Consider the following 15,456-nt stretch of genomic DNA (forward strand, 5'->3'; position numbering starts at 1 on the left):
ATCAGCTCCTCATTTTCCCCCTCCCTCCTTGCTCCCCCCTCTCTCATGAACCCTTGATAATTTATAAATTATTATTTTGTCATATCTTACACTGTTTGACATCTCCCTTCACCCACTTTTCTGTTGTCCATCCCCCAGGGAGGAGGTTATATGTAGATCCTTATAATCGATCCCCCCTCTCTACCCCACCTTCCCTCCACCCTCCTGGTATCACCACTCTCAGAACTGGTCCTGAAGGGATCATCTGTCCTGGATTCCCTGTGTTTCCAGCTCCCATCTGTACCAGTGTAAATCCTCTGGTCTAGGCAGATTTGAAAGGTAGAATTGGGATCATGATAGTGGGGGGCTGGGGAGAACTAGCAGAAAGTTGAGGGCTGCCATCAAGTTGATTCCAACTCACTCTGGTGGCTTAATGACTGTGAGTTGGGCTGCCAACCACAAGATCAGCAGTTCAAAACCACCAGCCACGTTGTAGGAAAAAGACATGGCTTTCTACTTCAGTAAAGTGATCCAGTCTTGGAAATCCGTAGGGAAGTTCTGCTATGTCCTATAGGATCACTGTGATTTTGCCCATTGAATCCTTCAATAGTCAACTCAAGGCCTGACTTATTTTCTTTAGTTATCTTGAGATATGCTGAGCTTAGTCTTTTTCCCTTTTGGTTTTCCACTCCAGGTCATTGTACAGTTTATTATAATACTTCATTTTGACTTCTCAAATTACCTGTGAAATCATCTGTTTAGTCCTTTTACTGCATCTGGGTTTTTTTCTTTCACTTTAGCTACTGTACATTCAAGAGCAAATTTCAGAGACTCTTTTGACATAGTTGTCTTTGCTTTCTTTCCTGACATTTAATATCCTCTTACTGTTCATTTAGTCATGTACGTGCTGTCTTGTTCAATAACAAGTCACTTCCTACCTGAGTTAGTTAGTTTATTGTGGCAACCTGGCCGATAAACACATGTGGGGTTAATTGAAGGACGGAGGGATAAATGGCTTGGTGAGTCTCGCCTTTCTAGTTCTCCGGTCTCTTGCTTTGTGATGGTCACATGAGGGTGCAGCTGCTTTAGCCAGTTCCCTGCTTCAGCTGGCAAGGCTGACTTCCTGCAAGACATCCTTAAGCAGAAGCCACATGGACCTACCCCGATGCAGCCCTGGATGCTGGGGCAGCCTTGTGGAGGCCCCTGCCAGCGCTGAGATGCTTACACATTCACTGGCTTGGCTTTCCTCCTGCAGTCGGCGTCATTGTGTCTATTTTGTGAAATGGAGGAGGACTTGGTGGATTGGTGTTGGACATATGGGTTAATGTTGGACTTGTGGGCTTGGGCAGCACTGGGTTGGGATGTTTTCTTGATGCGCACTTAACCTTTATATAAAACTCTCTCTTATACATGAGTTTCTGTGGATTTGTTTCTCTAAAGTACCCAGACTAACACACTACCATTAGCCTGGTAGAGTAGACTTGCACACACACACCCTTTCCCCCTCTTTCTTATTGTTTTTCTTCTGTTCCTCTGTTAGTCTTGTGGTGCAACTGCAATGGGGGGGTTCACATCACAAGTTTTTTCCACAAGTATCATGAGTTGTTTTTTTTCCATTTTAATTTTCACTATTCAGTCCCTTAAGTATATATTCAATATACATTTAATAAATACCTTTCATATTCATAAATATGTGCTATGATATGACCCTTATAATCACTGAACTTGCTGGGCATAAAGTAGGCTTTTTTTATGAGACAAGGTGGCTTTCTCAAGTTTAGCACATGTTCACTTTTGTGTGTAAAATGCATGTGTATAAAACCTTGCTTCAATAAAATGTGCTGATGTTGTCCTTTTCATTTAATTCAGAGTCAATCTGAGATCCCATTTTTTCATTGATTCCTATGACCTGCTTTAAAATGTATTTATAAGGCTAGCTTATGCTGGATTATATATGTCATTATAGTTCCTCATTCTGATCATGTGCGCAAGCACATATGAAGAGCCTTCTCAAAGTTTGTGGGGAAACCGTATTATCTTCTAGTTCCATTTTTATGAACTTTTAAAAGTCTCTTCATGTCTGATCTCTTATGATGATGTTACTAAATTTCCTTGACATATGAATACTAAAAGGGGTATCTATTCATGCCTATGTAAATGAATCTCAAAAACACTGTTGAGAGAAAGAAGTCAGACACAAGAATATACACTGTCTTGTCTCATTTATGTAAAGCTCTAGGAAAGATAAACTCACCCATCATGACAAAAGCAGATAATAAGTTACTTGGGACTGGGAAGTAGGGTAGGGATTGATTGTGAAATAACACAAATAATTTTTAAAGAGTAATGGAAATATTCTATAGTTTTATTTTTTAGAGGGTGATTCAAACATGCTACATACACTGACAGGGTGAAAAGCGCTCCATCACATGAGTCAAACACTCATCAAAATATAAACTTAAAATAGATCCATTTATGATGCATAACTCTTATTTCAAATAAAAGAAAATGTTCTCTAAGTGTCACTGAGAACTCACAAAAATGAAACAGTACTCTGCAATAAAAACGGACCACCAAAAACTCGCTGCCGTCGAGTCGGTTCCGACTCACAGTGTCTCAGTAGAGTAGAGCTGGTCCCCCAGGGTGTCTGAGACTTTAACTTTTTATAGGAGTAGAAAGCCTCGTCTTTCTTCAGTGGAGAGGCTAATGGCTTTGAACTGCTGACCTTGTACACAGCAGCCCAATGAGTAACACATGATATCCTACATGGGTTAATCTCAAATGTATTTGGTAAATTAAACAGGCCAACATTAAAAGGCAAATACTGTTGGATTGCATTCATATGATGTTCTGTATGATTCCATTCATATGGCAAAAAGGTATGGGCCTGGAGGAAAGATCAGTGGTTTACTGATGTAGGAGGTGTAGGGCAGCATGAGGGATTCTTGAGGATGGGGACATTGTTCTGAATTTTGATCGTAAGCTGTGCTTACACAATTGGATGAAGCATGTGTAAAAACTTTAGAACTGTACATTGGAAAGCGTGGATTTACTATATGCAAATATGGAAATGAGAATTTTAAATGTGTGATTTCTGATAGCTATTACTTTGAAGGATATTGTTTAAAGTGTACTAGTCTTTTTGTTTGTTTGTTTTGTTGTTGTTTCCCTCCTTTTTTAAAAAATCGTTTTATTAGGGGCTCATACAACTCTTATCACAACCCATACACACATCAATTGTGTAAAGCGCATTTGTACATTCATTGCCCTCATCATTCTCAATACATTTTCTCTCCACTTAAACCCCCGGCATCAGGTCCTGTTTCTCCCCCCCACTTCACACTCACTTCCCTGTGTGTGCTTGCATATGTGATCACACACACACACACACAAACTCACTTCTCTCTGCAGAACTTCCATACAAGGCATTTATTTGCTTGTAATCTTACTCCGGGGGAGTTTGGTTGGTTTTCCAAGACAATAGAAGGTGGCTGTTTTGGGGGTTTTTTTGCCGGAGGTGCCCCAAATTTCTACTTGTTAGTTAAGAAAATTCTCCTGAGACAGATGCATTACGGCACTTTGAGAACAATATTCGCACACACTGCTGAAGAGTGAAAAGAGATAGCGCAAGGTTCGACTCTGTGGAACAATTTACTGGGTAAATGTGTTACTTAGGAACTAAATCCAAGCAGGTACTTGGAAAGAAGCAATTAAAAATGGTGATAAATAACCTCATTGAGTAGATGGGTATTTAGACTTGTGCTCCAGCCTTTCATTCCCGCTTCAGTGCACACACTAGACCTCAAGTACACATCTCTTTATACACGCTATTACCTCATGGCCATTGCTTGTGGGTGGTGAATGCGAGTGTGCCCAGAACAGCATGCTGATGCATTTTTTCCCTGCCATTGTATGGAACGTGGTTTCTAATTCTTCTGCTCTATTCAGCATTTGACCCCAACGATGGGGGATTATGGTATTAACGCTCTACCCAGCACACATTCTTTACAGACTCTCACTAAATACTGTAAGCCTGCTGCCGAGAGGAATCAGAGTGAAAGCACACCGTCTGCTCTTAAGCTGAGCACACAGAGGGTTGTGATCCAATTGGAAGGGAGGCAGAATTTTTCAAAAGAAAGAGGTTTGACCAAATTTTAATCCTTGTCATTTTCATTTCTCTTACCCTGTGGATTTGGGTGATTTTATTTACACTGTCAGCTTGAGCCTAGGGATTGGGAATCAGGCTTTTATGGAGATTATTAAAAGTACATACAGTACACGAAAGGTTGGGCTCACTGGTATATGCTACTAAAAATATGAATGTGAATGCCCCGGCATTAGACGCCACTAGGATACATTTCAGCCTCCTTAGAAGATTATTCTTAGGACCTGGACCTGCTGTGGTGGTGATGAGATCCAGGCTGTCGGGATATTTCTAATAGGGAGCAAATGACCAGGGATGGAGATGAATTAGCATTACTCAGGCAAGAAGATCGCTCTTTATACCATTAATTCCAGTGCACAGTAATTCCAACATCCCTCTAAAGTAGAGGGCATTGTAAAACTGGGGTGGGCTGAGGAAGAACAGAGCTAAAACCCTCAAAGATTTATCAATGGGTTGGGTGATTTGCAGTGTCATCCGAATCTCCAGTCTGAGGTTTCGTTTGGTCTCTGTTCTTCAACTACATCACTTGTGAATTTTGGTGAGGTAATGTCCTGAGAGATAAAGCTCTATACCCCCTTCACAGTATTTAGTAGAGCAATATATAGAAATTGCACAGTTTGGGACATTAGACTCGGTCCTGTTTAGGTGCACAACCTACCTCATAGACCATACCAGAGGATCCGAGTTGGATATCCTACTAAGGGAACTGTACTTCATCTTAAACACACATAAACCCAGCTTTCAGGAAAAGACTTAAAGGGTATTTTAAAGAATGTTAAAAGCTTGTCTCAAAATAAGCAGCCATCTAACTAAGGACTCAGCTAAGTCCACAAGTAAGAAGCACACCAGCTTGTGTGATCCAAGGATTGTAAATAATAAGATCTAAACCTGGAGGAGGGAACGATATCAGAGCCTAAATTCTGAACACCGAGTGCAGATATGGATGAAAGTAGAAGGCCAAAACCCATTCGCAGGGTCCCAAGGTGGCTGGAGTCCCTGGCAAATAGCCACTGAACATAGTCTAGGATTGTGAACAGCCTGAATATCATACAAAGAGCATTATAACAGGGATTTTAGTAAATGAAATATAATACCCTATTAGATCTCCTTTAGAACCATTTTGGATTTATTCTACTTTTTAAATATTCTCTTCTTTTATTGTTTTATTTATTTTTTGAAGTTACATCTGTTTTATAGGATTATTGTTGCTAGGTCCTTTTTTGATTTTTTGACTTTGCTTTGTATGTTTTTCTATATAAGGAAGTCAGGATGGGTGGATCTTTGAAGACAGCAACTGTATTAACACCTACGCTGAGGCACAGAAGGAGGGAGTGGGTGAAAATGGGGGGTCAACATCAGTGAGTACAAGAAGGAGACAATGTTGACTGTGGCAATGATTGCCTACTCTTTCTTAATAGGATTGAACTATTGAATTTGATGATATGTTAAATATACCTCAATATAAAATGTTTTATTCGCACAGCTTACCAGATACTACAAGAATCATGCATTAAGAGGGTATATTTAGGTTTTGATGCATGAAAGTTCTACTTTACATAGTAACTGCTTATACAAGATGCGTGATTTTCAAGGTTACATATTGTGATAATCCAATAGGTTGTATGTATTCTTTGGAAAAAAAATGTGTGGATTGGACCTCTCTGACAGATGCCCAAGAGAAAGTGAGGGATTGGGAGGGCATATTTCCAACTCTTGAAGCCAATGGCATCCACATGCCTACCGCATGGCCTGTTTAGAAAGCACTGTTAGATGTAGGGTCATTTCTGTACTGCTGCTTTCAAATACGTGTCAAATACGCCTCTCAATGGGAAGAAGGGCAGATGGCAGGACAGAACTGACCAAGTGTATATTTCTCTTGGCTTTCTCAAGTCCCCAATGATGTTCAAAGTAAGAATTGTGATCCATATCTCTTTGTCACAGACTAGACAAAGCAACATGTTAGCCTGTCTTATCCCCAGTTCCTGCATGAGGGGCTATGGTGAAGGTAAGCTTTTATATGCCTTTGGTATTTGAAACCTTTGTTCTGGACTAGTTGTCTGAATGTACTCACCATATTCTGCAGTTGTGCTCGCTCCTCTCTTTCCTGCCTTGATGCCTGGTGATTTGTTTCTCTTTTCCCACCTGGATTTGCCCACCTTCCCCCAAACCAGTCACTCGATGGCTAGAGTGTTTATTGGCATCCTCGCATTTTCGGCTTGGGTTGTTCTGCTTTCATGCCCACTGGGTGGGCACACCACCGAGCCCTGCATGCGCCATGGACCTCTCTATCTCAGTATATCCCCAAGATTTGCTCTTTCCGGGCATATCCCAGAGATATAATTGTTTGAGAATACCAGACAACAGTCACAGGAGAGAAGTGTCATTTGTCCTTTAGTGTGATGGCATAACTATTTACTCTCGTCCATACTATTCCAACAATCCTTCATTAATTTGTCTCTTTAACAGCAAAACATATACACATATGCTTTGTTAAGAGGAATAGGGGGAAAGAAACAACAACAAAGAGAGGAGATGGCAGCATAATGGAGGAATGTAACTGTCCCTGAGTTGGACATGTGAAAAAAATGTTGAAATAACAAATGTTTTATGTCCATATGAGGGGGCTTCAAAAAAGTGAATGGGAAATGAAATTGAAAAATAGTGGAATTGTCCAGAAACTTTTTGAAGTCCCTAAAGGGGTGTGTGTGTGTGTGTGTGTGTGTGTGAATAAAAAATAGAAACATTTGGGTTATACCTATAGACATTGTTTTAGACAGGGTTCCCTAGAGAAACAAAACCAGAATGCTAACAATTTTATATATATTTATACAGATAGATAAATATGTAACACAAGAAATAGACAGTTGATTAAATTATAAAGCAGTACGAATGGCTCAGTGCAACTCACTCCCGTGGGACACTTGTGAGACACTGGCAGTCCTTCAAGTCTTGAGGGCTGCCAGGTAGTCCTCTGTAGAGCAATTCAGGCTATCCAGGCACAGGCAGCAAATAGCAAGGCAGGTCACCAACAGTCAGCCAGATGACAGGGTGTGACAGTCCCCCCAGCTCAAGAGATGTAAATTCCAATGATGTGGCAAAGCAGGTCTTGAAGGAATCTCAAATTACAGTGACACAGTCCACAGGTTAGGCATCCCACAGGTAGTGTAGCTTGTAAACTGAGGTACAGAACAAGCAAGATAGCCATGCACTGGTCCGATGGTCAAAGAGCAAGAGACAAGAAAGACAATAAAAGACAATAAAACAGAAAATAATAAGTTCTGCAGAGGATGTGGACAGGCAGGAATGTTCATACATTGCTGGTGGGGCTGTTATACAACCACTATGGAAATGAAAAGGCACCTCTTTAAATAAATGCAAATGTAAACTACCCTAGGCTGCAGCAATTTCTCTACTGGGCACATACCCTAAAAAACCAAAGAATACAACACAGACAGTCCTGTGCACACCTATATTGATTGCAACAATTCTATATTAGCAAATACATAAAAACAACCAAAATCTCTGATTGAAGAGGAATGAATAAACAAACCCTGGTACATTTGTTAAATAGAATATTATGCATCAATTTAAAAAATGAAACCTCTCTTGTAAGAGGTTTAAAACATGTAAACACTGTAAAACATGGACAAAACTAGAGCATATTTTACGTAGCAAAGTTAACAAATCTTATAAAGACAAATACTTAATGTCACAAATTATAAAAAGTGGATTTCTAGACCAAAAGATAAGACTTTGAAGATTCTGAGGAGGTCAGGAATTGGAGTGTGGACAGGGAGAGGAGAGGAATAGAAAATTATAGAGGGAGGGAGGGGGGAAGGAGTATCACATTATAGAAACCTAAATAAATAAACAAATGAGAGCGAAGACTCACAGCCTTAAAAAAAAAATCTCCAAATTCCTTATCCCTTGGATCTAAATATTGGTCGGAGTAGCTAAAAAGAGGAGAGAAAGTAAAATTGAAGTGGACTTGGAGCCTTCAGTGACATACAAATTCATTTCAAACATAGAAAAAAAAAATATGAGGCACAGCAATGCACATTTGTTATAGTGTGCACAGTCTTCTCCAGTCAGATTTCACACGATTAATTTACACCAATAATCTCAAAGGTTAAAAGGATCCACATGAGGTTTCTCTTCAGTGTACTGACATTAGCAGGATAAACAGAGGTTAAATGACTTGGTCCATATTACATAGTAATTAAATAACAGAGCTTGATCACCTGCTCAGCTTAATCTGGCATACCTGTGCCCTTAAACTGAGATCTTCTGGAGAAGAGGGATCAAAGTCTTATGATCATTGTATGATACAAGTTAATAATTTAGATGATAATATGATGACCTTGATGATAATGATTAGGAGCACGAGAGTTCCTTATCACCGAAATCATTTTCCTGATTGTCATGTCAGCATGTCTTCAGGCATTGTTTCATTGATTTAGAAGGCTTTCTGCCCTGGTGTACTGGTTACGTGTTGGGCCGCGATCCACATGGTTGGCAGTTCTACCAGCAGCTCCGTGGGAGAACGACTGGGCTTTCTCCTCCCATCAACAGTTCCAGCCTCGGAAATTCACAGGGGTCACTGCGAGTCAGCATTGCCTCAATGGCAGTGGGTTTGGAGTTTATCTTCTCTACTTGCCTAGGAAACCCCTGTTCACCCTACAGAATCCGATACATATGCTACCTCCTCACTGAAGTCTTTACCCATCCCCAGCCTTCCAGTCTCCAGAGTTAATTATGAATACAATACAACTCTTTTGTTATTTGCTGATCTATTTCTTCCTATAGATTATGGAAAAAGTCAAGAACAATGTCATACGTTTTTCATTCCAATATTTTTCATAGTACTTGACACATTATACATAATTCATCATACATATGATGATGATGGTGACGATGATGACGTGAGATGACCTTACTGTTTTAAGGGTAAGATCAAAGAGCGGTGAAATCGAGGAAGGCCCTTGAGAAGAAGAATTGATACCATGGAAGCACTGATGGGCTCAGGCATCTGGACAACTGTGAGAAGGGCACCGGACTGAGCAGTGTGCTGTTTTGTTGTACACAAGGTTGCTATGGGTTGGAACTGCCTCCGTGGCACATAGCAACAACAAAAAGCATTACAAGTTCTTAGAACGACTCTTCAGTTTAGACCAGTCTATTAGCCAAGTTATGCAATGGAAGTTGCTGTAAAATAAAGCTTCCAGGTATTAATACTGGGCTATTACATACGCATGAGTATCTGGTTTGGATTGGACAGCTTCCCTAAAATCCTCCTTTGATTGATGACTGATATCTAGGTTTCTTCATCTTGGGATATCTGATATCTTTGCTTCTAGCTATTCACAATGAAAAAAACAGAGGGAGAAAACATCAGTTTTAGAAATGACAATGAGAGGTCAATATCACATGGCCCCATCTAACTCTGAGAAGCCTGGGGGAGGTAAGTTTCCTGCATCCATCAAGAAAAGACTCCGTCATCCACGAAGAAGAGACATAAAAGTGGTCAACACTGGAAGTTGCTTGCTATAGCCTCCTAGACACCAAATATCCATTGAAGTCTTCCTCTCATCACAGAGCACACTGAACTCTTATCCAAATTCCATACACTCACCACCTTCAGATCAATGGCAATAATGTTTGGGTAATGCAAAATCTTCTTCATCAATCCAGATGTGACATTTCTAGATTCATTGGCCTACATATCTAAAAGTCAACACCCCATAACAAAAACAAACAAACTCACTGCCATCAAGTCAGTGGGTTTCTGAGAATGTAACTATTTATAGGAGTAGACAGCCTCCTCTTTCTCCCACGGAGCAGTTGGTGGTTTTGAACTTCTGACCTCTTAGTTAGCAGGCCAACAGGCAACAACTACACCACCAGGCTTCTGCATAAAACGCTGGGAAAAGACAGAGAAACTACAGTAAATAATCCCATTTGAAAGGGGAATAACAGATGACAGACAGCAGCAGTCCACAGCAATGCTGAAATCTGCTTGGACCAGCATTGTGAAGCCCACCCACTACAGGCATGGCTGACAAGTGTGGATTCCGCTCTGGGAAGAAAAAGCCTCTGCTGTTTTCTTTGGCTATAGCTGAAGTGGGTTTGGAGAAGCATACTTTCCTTCTGAACAGTGCAGCCCTAGAACCTGGAATCATGATCCGTCTGAGATGGCTTGAGAGCCCAAGATAAGTTTTAAGTCTTGAACAAAGAATTGTATTGTTGTTGTTCTGATTTGTTTGTTTTTTTACTCCAAGTCCTGGTTTCTTTAGCAATACAGCTCTCAATGACTTATAAGGCATGGGATCTATTTGCTTCTAGCAAGTTCTATGTGCCAGTAAACACATCCAGAGTTATTTTCTAGCTATTGTAATCAAATAGGTCATTTCCTTTCCTTTGCTCTACACCTCCACGCCATTCTCCCTCTCAGTGCGTATACAAGGATATGTTAACAGAGTATCGATACCCGGGTTTCAGTCCACACATTCACAGGTTTATTCCATACAAAATGGATTGGAACATGTCTCTGTAATCAATAGACGGCTGCAGGCAAGTTCCCTCATTAGCATATTTAACTTAATCCCATTAGGTTGCCTTCAAGAAAAGGGCCCAAGCTAAACAGTGGTTTCTAAGAGGATATGCTGAGCCAGTTAAATGCAAGGCAGATCATATCAGCTCAGAAAATTGCAGCAACTGTGAGATATGTGAAACTGCTGGAGACACAAAAAAGAAAAGAAAATTACAGCAATTGTTTTGGGGACTCAAAAGGGGTAATTTTGACTTATTTTCTTAAAGACACAGGATGGTCCTGAGGGTGTATTACTAAGAAGTTTTAAGAAAATTGAAAGCTACATTGGTAAGTAAAGGGCCAGGGTAACTGTGCTATTTTGTTGTTGTTGTTGTTGTTGCTACTGCTGCTGCTGCTGCTGCTGTTGTGGCCATCATGGCAATGCACCTGCCCATTCTTGAAGGGTAGGAAAGACTGACAACAAAAATTCCATTGGTAAATCTGACCCCATCCCCCTACAGCCCTGAGCTTGCCCCTTCATGCTTCATTTTGTTCCCTAAATTAAAACCCAAAGCAAACACACTACCATTGAGTTGATGCCAATTTACAGCAACCCTATATGACAGAGTGGAACTGCCCCTGGAGGGTTCTGAGACTGTAAGTCTTCCTGGGAGTAGAAAGCCTCGTCTAACTCCTGTGGAGCAACTGACCTTGCAATTAGCAGCCCAATGTGTAGCCACTCCACCACCAAGGCTACTAAAATAACACTTAGGTCCTAGAAATGTCTCCAAAGGTGATCTGCATGTGATCCCTGTTCCCTTTTATCTTCCTTAGGGTTAGCACGAAATGCAAAGCAAACCCACTGTCATTGAGCAATTAGTTCTTCTGATGTGGCCTTAGTCAATATTTGCCTTCATGAAATGTTCATGGAAAATATGGGCACAATAGCAAACTGTGATGAAGAAATCAGATGATGCTTGGCCTTAACAGCTTATGGTTTTGAAAGTAGCTGTAATCTAAATGAGGTGTCAGCTACATCCACATAGAAGAAGCAAACCAACCAATGTGATCAAAGGATTATTAAAAATAAAATCCAAGATCAGAGGGGAAGACCGTATTAGGGCTCAAATTCTGACTACCCAGTATGTATAAGGATATAGTAAAAGCCCAAAGAGCATTTGGAAAACCCCACATGGACCAAGACTCCATTGAACTCCCTTGATTCATCGACTAAAGATGTGAACAGACTTGTCCCCAGACAAAGTGCATTAGAAAGTGGATTACTGCAGGGATAGTTATGTTAAAATTTAACATCCAATCCCTTGTTTTCCTTTTGGGTCCATTTTTAATTTGTTTGAATTTTTATTTCTTTCTCCTATATTTTGGATTGTGGATTTTCTGTGTTTTATTCTCTTGTTGAAGTTTTTTGTTTACTTTTTTCTTTTGGTGTGATTTTCTTTATGTGAAGTACAGAATAGATAAATCTATAGAGATAGTAAGTAGTCTCTTGGAGTTGTAATGGGGAGGTTGGGTGAGATTGGGAGCTAATAGTAATGGATACAAGAATGAAGAAAATTGATTGTGGTGGTGAATGCACAAGACTTTCATATATTTAAACTATTTAATTATATGATATATTGTATGCCAATAAAACTGTTTTAAAAGTTTATATAAATTCATAAGGAAGGCATATAAATTCATAGATGCTTCAAAGGATAAGAAGTTTAAAAAGGCAGACAGCTCCAAACACCCTATTCTGAGAGGTGTAAGTGTAAGCACTGCCTAGATGTCACTTTCCTAAGCACAACACAAACTGGTAATGACCATCATCTCCACAAAGTACCTTCTTACCCTTCTGCTTTGAGCAGTTATTTATACGACCCTAGATGATCAGAGTGGGATAAGTTCCAAGTTACATCTAGCAGATACATCTATTTTTTAAAATAAAATGACATGTCTACCTTTCTGTTTAAATCATCGTTCCTAATGGATCCCATCCACTGAATCAATGTGTCTCCCTTTTAGGAGATGAGGAAATACCAACTAGAAATGATGTCATTGCTAAACACTCTCAAATTAGGGTTTTTGTCCCCTCTCGGTGTGCATGCATGTGTGTGTGTTTGAATACTGAATAAAACTAGAGTATTAAAAGGTAAGCTATCAGCAAAAAAAGAAATTCTGAATTCCATAAACTCCCTTGACATAGCAAAGCCATTTGTTGAGTGAAAATATAGCATTTGACCCCAAGATACAGATACAGAGAATTTTAGAATATGGCATTAGGGACATTCTCATCTTCCTGGAAGAAAGTTTAGAATTGTTCTGAAGCTGAGAGAAGGAAAAAATGGAAACAGCAAAGAAATAGAAGAACGTTGTGTTATGTGTGTCCCTGACCTTTCCCATGAGGAATTCCCAAGAGCCTGGGGACTTGTCAACATACCTGAAGAATTTCCACCACCCTTCCTTTTAAAATGCCCTTCATTTGTATTGAAACCTGAGCAATGTAGTATCATAGCTGGATGGGTTAACCTGGCTGAGGTAGGTGTAATGTCCTGAAGTAGAGCTTTCCTAGGCCTTCCCAGGCAATGCAGAAGTTCCCATGTGCTCCTAAAAGAGGATATAGTGGACACAAGAGAAGGAGGCGGCCAGCGTTAGAAAAAGACAGCCAGAGTGCAAGGGCTCCATCACCATAGACAAATGGCCAGACCCATAGGCAGGACTCAGAACAGACCCCAAAAGACGAGATGAACAAGCCACTTCTCTATGGCTACCAGTCAAGGTTACCCAGGTAACATCAGATTCTTCCTGCAACAAAGACGAGGACGGACGCAGGCAGGGCACGTCAACCCAAGACCGCCTGGCTCCACCACCATGAGGGTGCATAAGCTCTGGGCCACCCCTAAAGCCAGATGATGAATGAGAGGAAGAAACATACCCCAAAAGACTGCCACTTACCCCACATCTCCTCTGACAACACCCCCACCACCACCAAATCTGGCGAACAAGTGAAGGAGCTGACAAGCTTAATTCCAACCCAGGTTCCTTCCACTTCCCCAGGAGACCAGGACATGGCTTCAGATCAAGAAAGAGAAATGATATCAAAAATATTTTTTAAACTGTACTCAGCAGAGTATACAATAGTTGACTTATAACCTCAAACTGTATTAATTGATGTCAAGTCACTGTTCTGTATACTCAGAGACCCTACCTTGGCTTTAAATAGTAGAATGCAAGTTGAATAGAAATATATGTAGTATTATCTAAATAGCTTTGTAAGTTTCTAATCTCTTTTTTTTAAGCTCAGAAGTCTAAGTTGGGGAAAAAAAGTGTTAGTTACTCTACTTCTTTCTAAGAAATATCATCTCTTTACCATTAGGGAAGAGATTATAGAAAGTATGAAATCTCACACAAAATTGTGGCATGAATCTGTATTTGTATTTTAGAAAAGTAACGCATTAGGAAATGCATGGGGAAAAAATTCGAGGCTATGCATCAGGCATTTTGCATGTAAACCCTCAGCCTCACTGCCATAGAGTGGATTCCAACTCCTAATGAGCCTATAGGAAAGCATTTCTGAGAATGTAACTCTTTATGGAAACAGAAGGCCTCATCTCCACCCCCACTCTCCTCCTCCCCACCCCCGCAGGTGGTTTCAAACTACAGACCTTGTGGTTAGTAGTCCAAGGAGTAACTTACTAGGGCTCCTACTTTGCATATACATCTTATCTATTCCTCCAAGCACCAGATAACATCATTATTTTCTAAGTCAACATTGACTAGACAGCAACAAATGACAGTCCCAACATAATTGAAACTTTGCCTCCTAACTCAAGCTATCAAGGTCATCAAGACTGGAGAGTGCCAAAGCTAGAATTAGAACTCGGCTACATGATCTCAGCTTCCCTACCTTGTCCCTCTACCTCTCTATTCCCCCCTCGGTACAAAGACCTACACAACCCCAGCACAGACCTCAGAACGCACGGCACCCAGGAACAGACAGCAAAACATTGCCTCCAAACGTCCAACCTCTAACTTTGGTTGACCTCCGTGAGGACCAACCTGGCCTATCTGCCTTGGAAGACAGAAGACTCGTTCTTTCTCCTCCGGCTTCCTTATTTTGATACCACACTGAAGGATTTCTTTTTCTCCCTGGTCGCCGCATCTGCATTCTCTCCAATTAGCACATTCATTCTTTGAAGAAAAGCCGAAGTTGCTTTTCTGGTTTCCCAGCTTCTCCAGCTCCTACTCTGAAGGGCCGTTGTCTTGACAAATCAGAAGCTGGGAGCCTAATCGTTGGACAGCTTGGCCGAAAAGTTATGCCTTCAGGTACACACCTGCTCTCTATGGTGCTAGAGGAAGTTCACAAAAACCTTCGGGTAACCAGGCAGGAGCCCGAGGTTGTCTTGATTCTTTGGACTATGACGGCTTGCAGGGGTTCCTGGGGAGAGGATGAAGGTCCTCAGAAGACACTGTAAAAACAAGCTTTCTGATGTCCAGACATCCCATCTGATGGAGCAGGAAGCACGTTAAGGCAGGCTTGCTAAAGTCATGGAAAAGACAAAAAGTGGCTGTGTTAGTCTGGGTACTTTAGAGAAACAAATCCACAGAAACATATGTATAAGAGAGAGTTTTATATAAAGGTTAAGTGCTTATCAAGAAAACATCCCAACCCAGTGCTGCCCAAGCCCATAAGTCCAACATTAGCCCATATGTGCAACACCAGTCCACAAAGTCATCCTCCATCTCATAAAACACACACAATGACACCGACTGCAGGAGGAAA

This window comes from Echinops telfairi, unplaced genomic scaffold (assembly GCF_000313985.2).
Source record: "Echinops telfairi isolate 266 unplaced genomic scaffold, ASM31398v2 ScPeMD7_7424;HRSCAF=8462, whole genome shotgun sequence".
Lineage (NCBI taxonomy): Eukaryota > Metazoa > Chordata > Mammalia > Afrosoricida > Tenrecidae > Echinops > Echinops telfairi.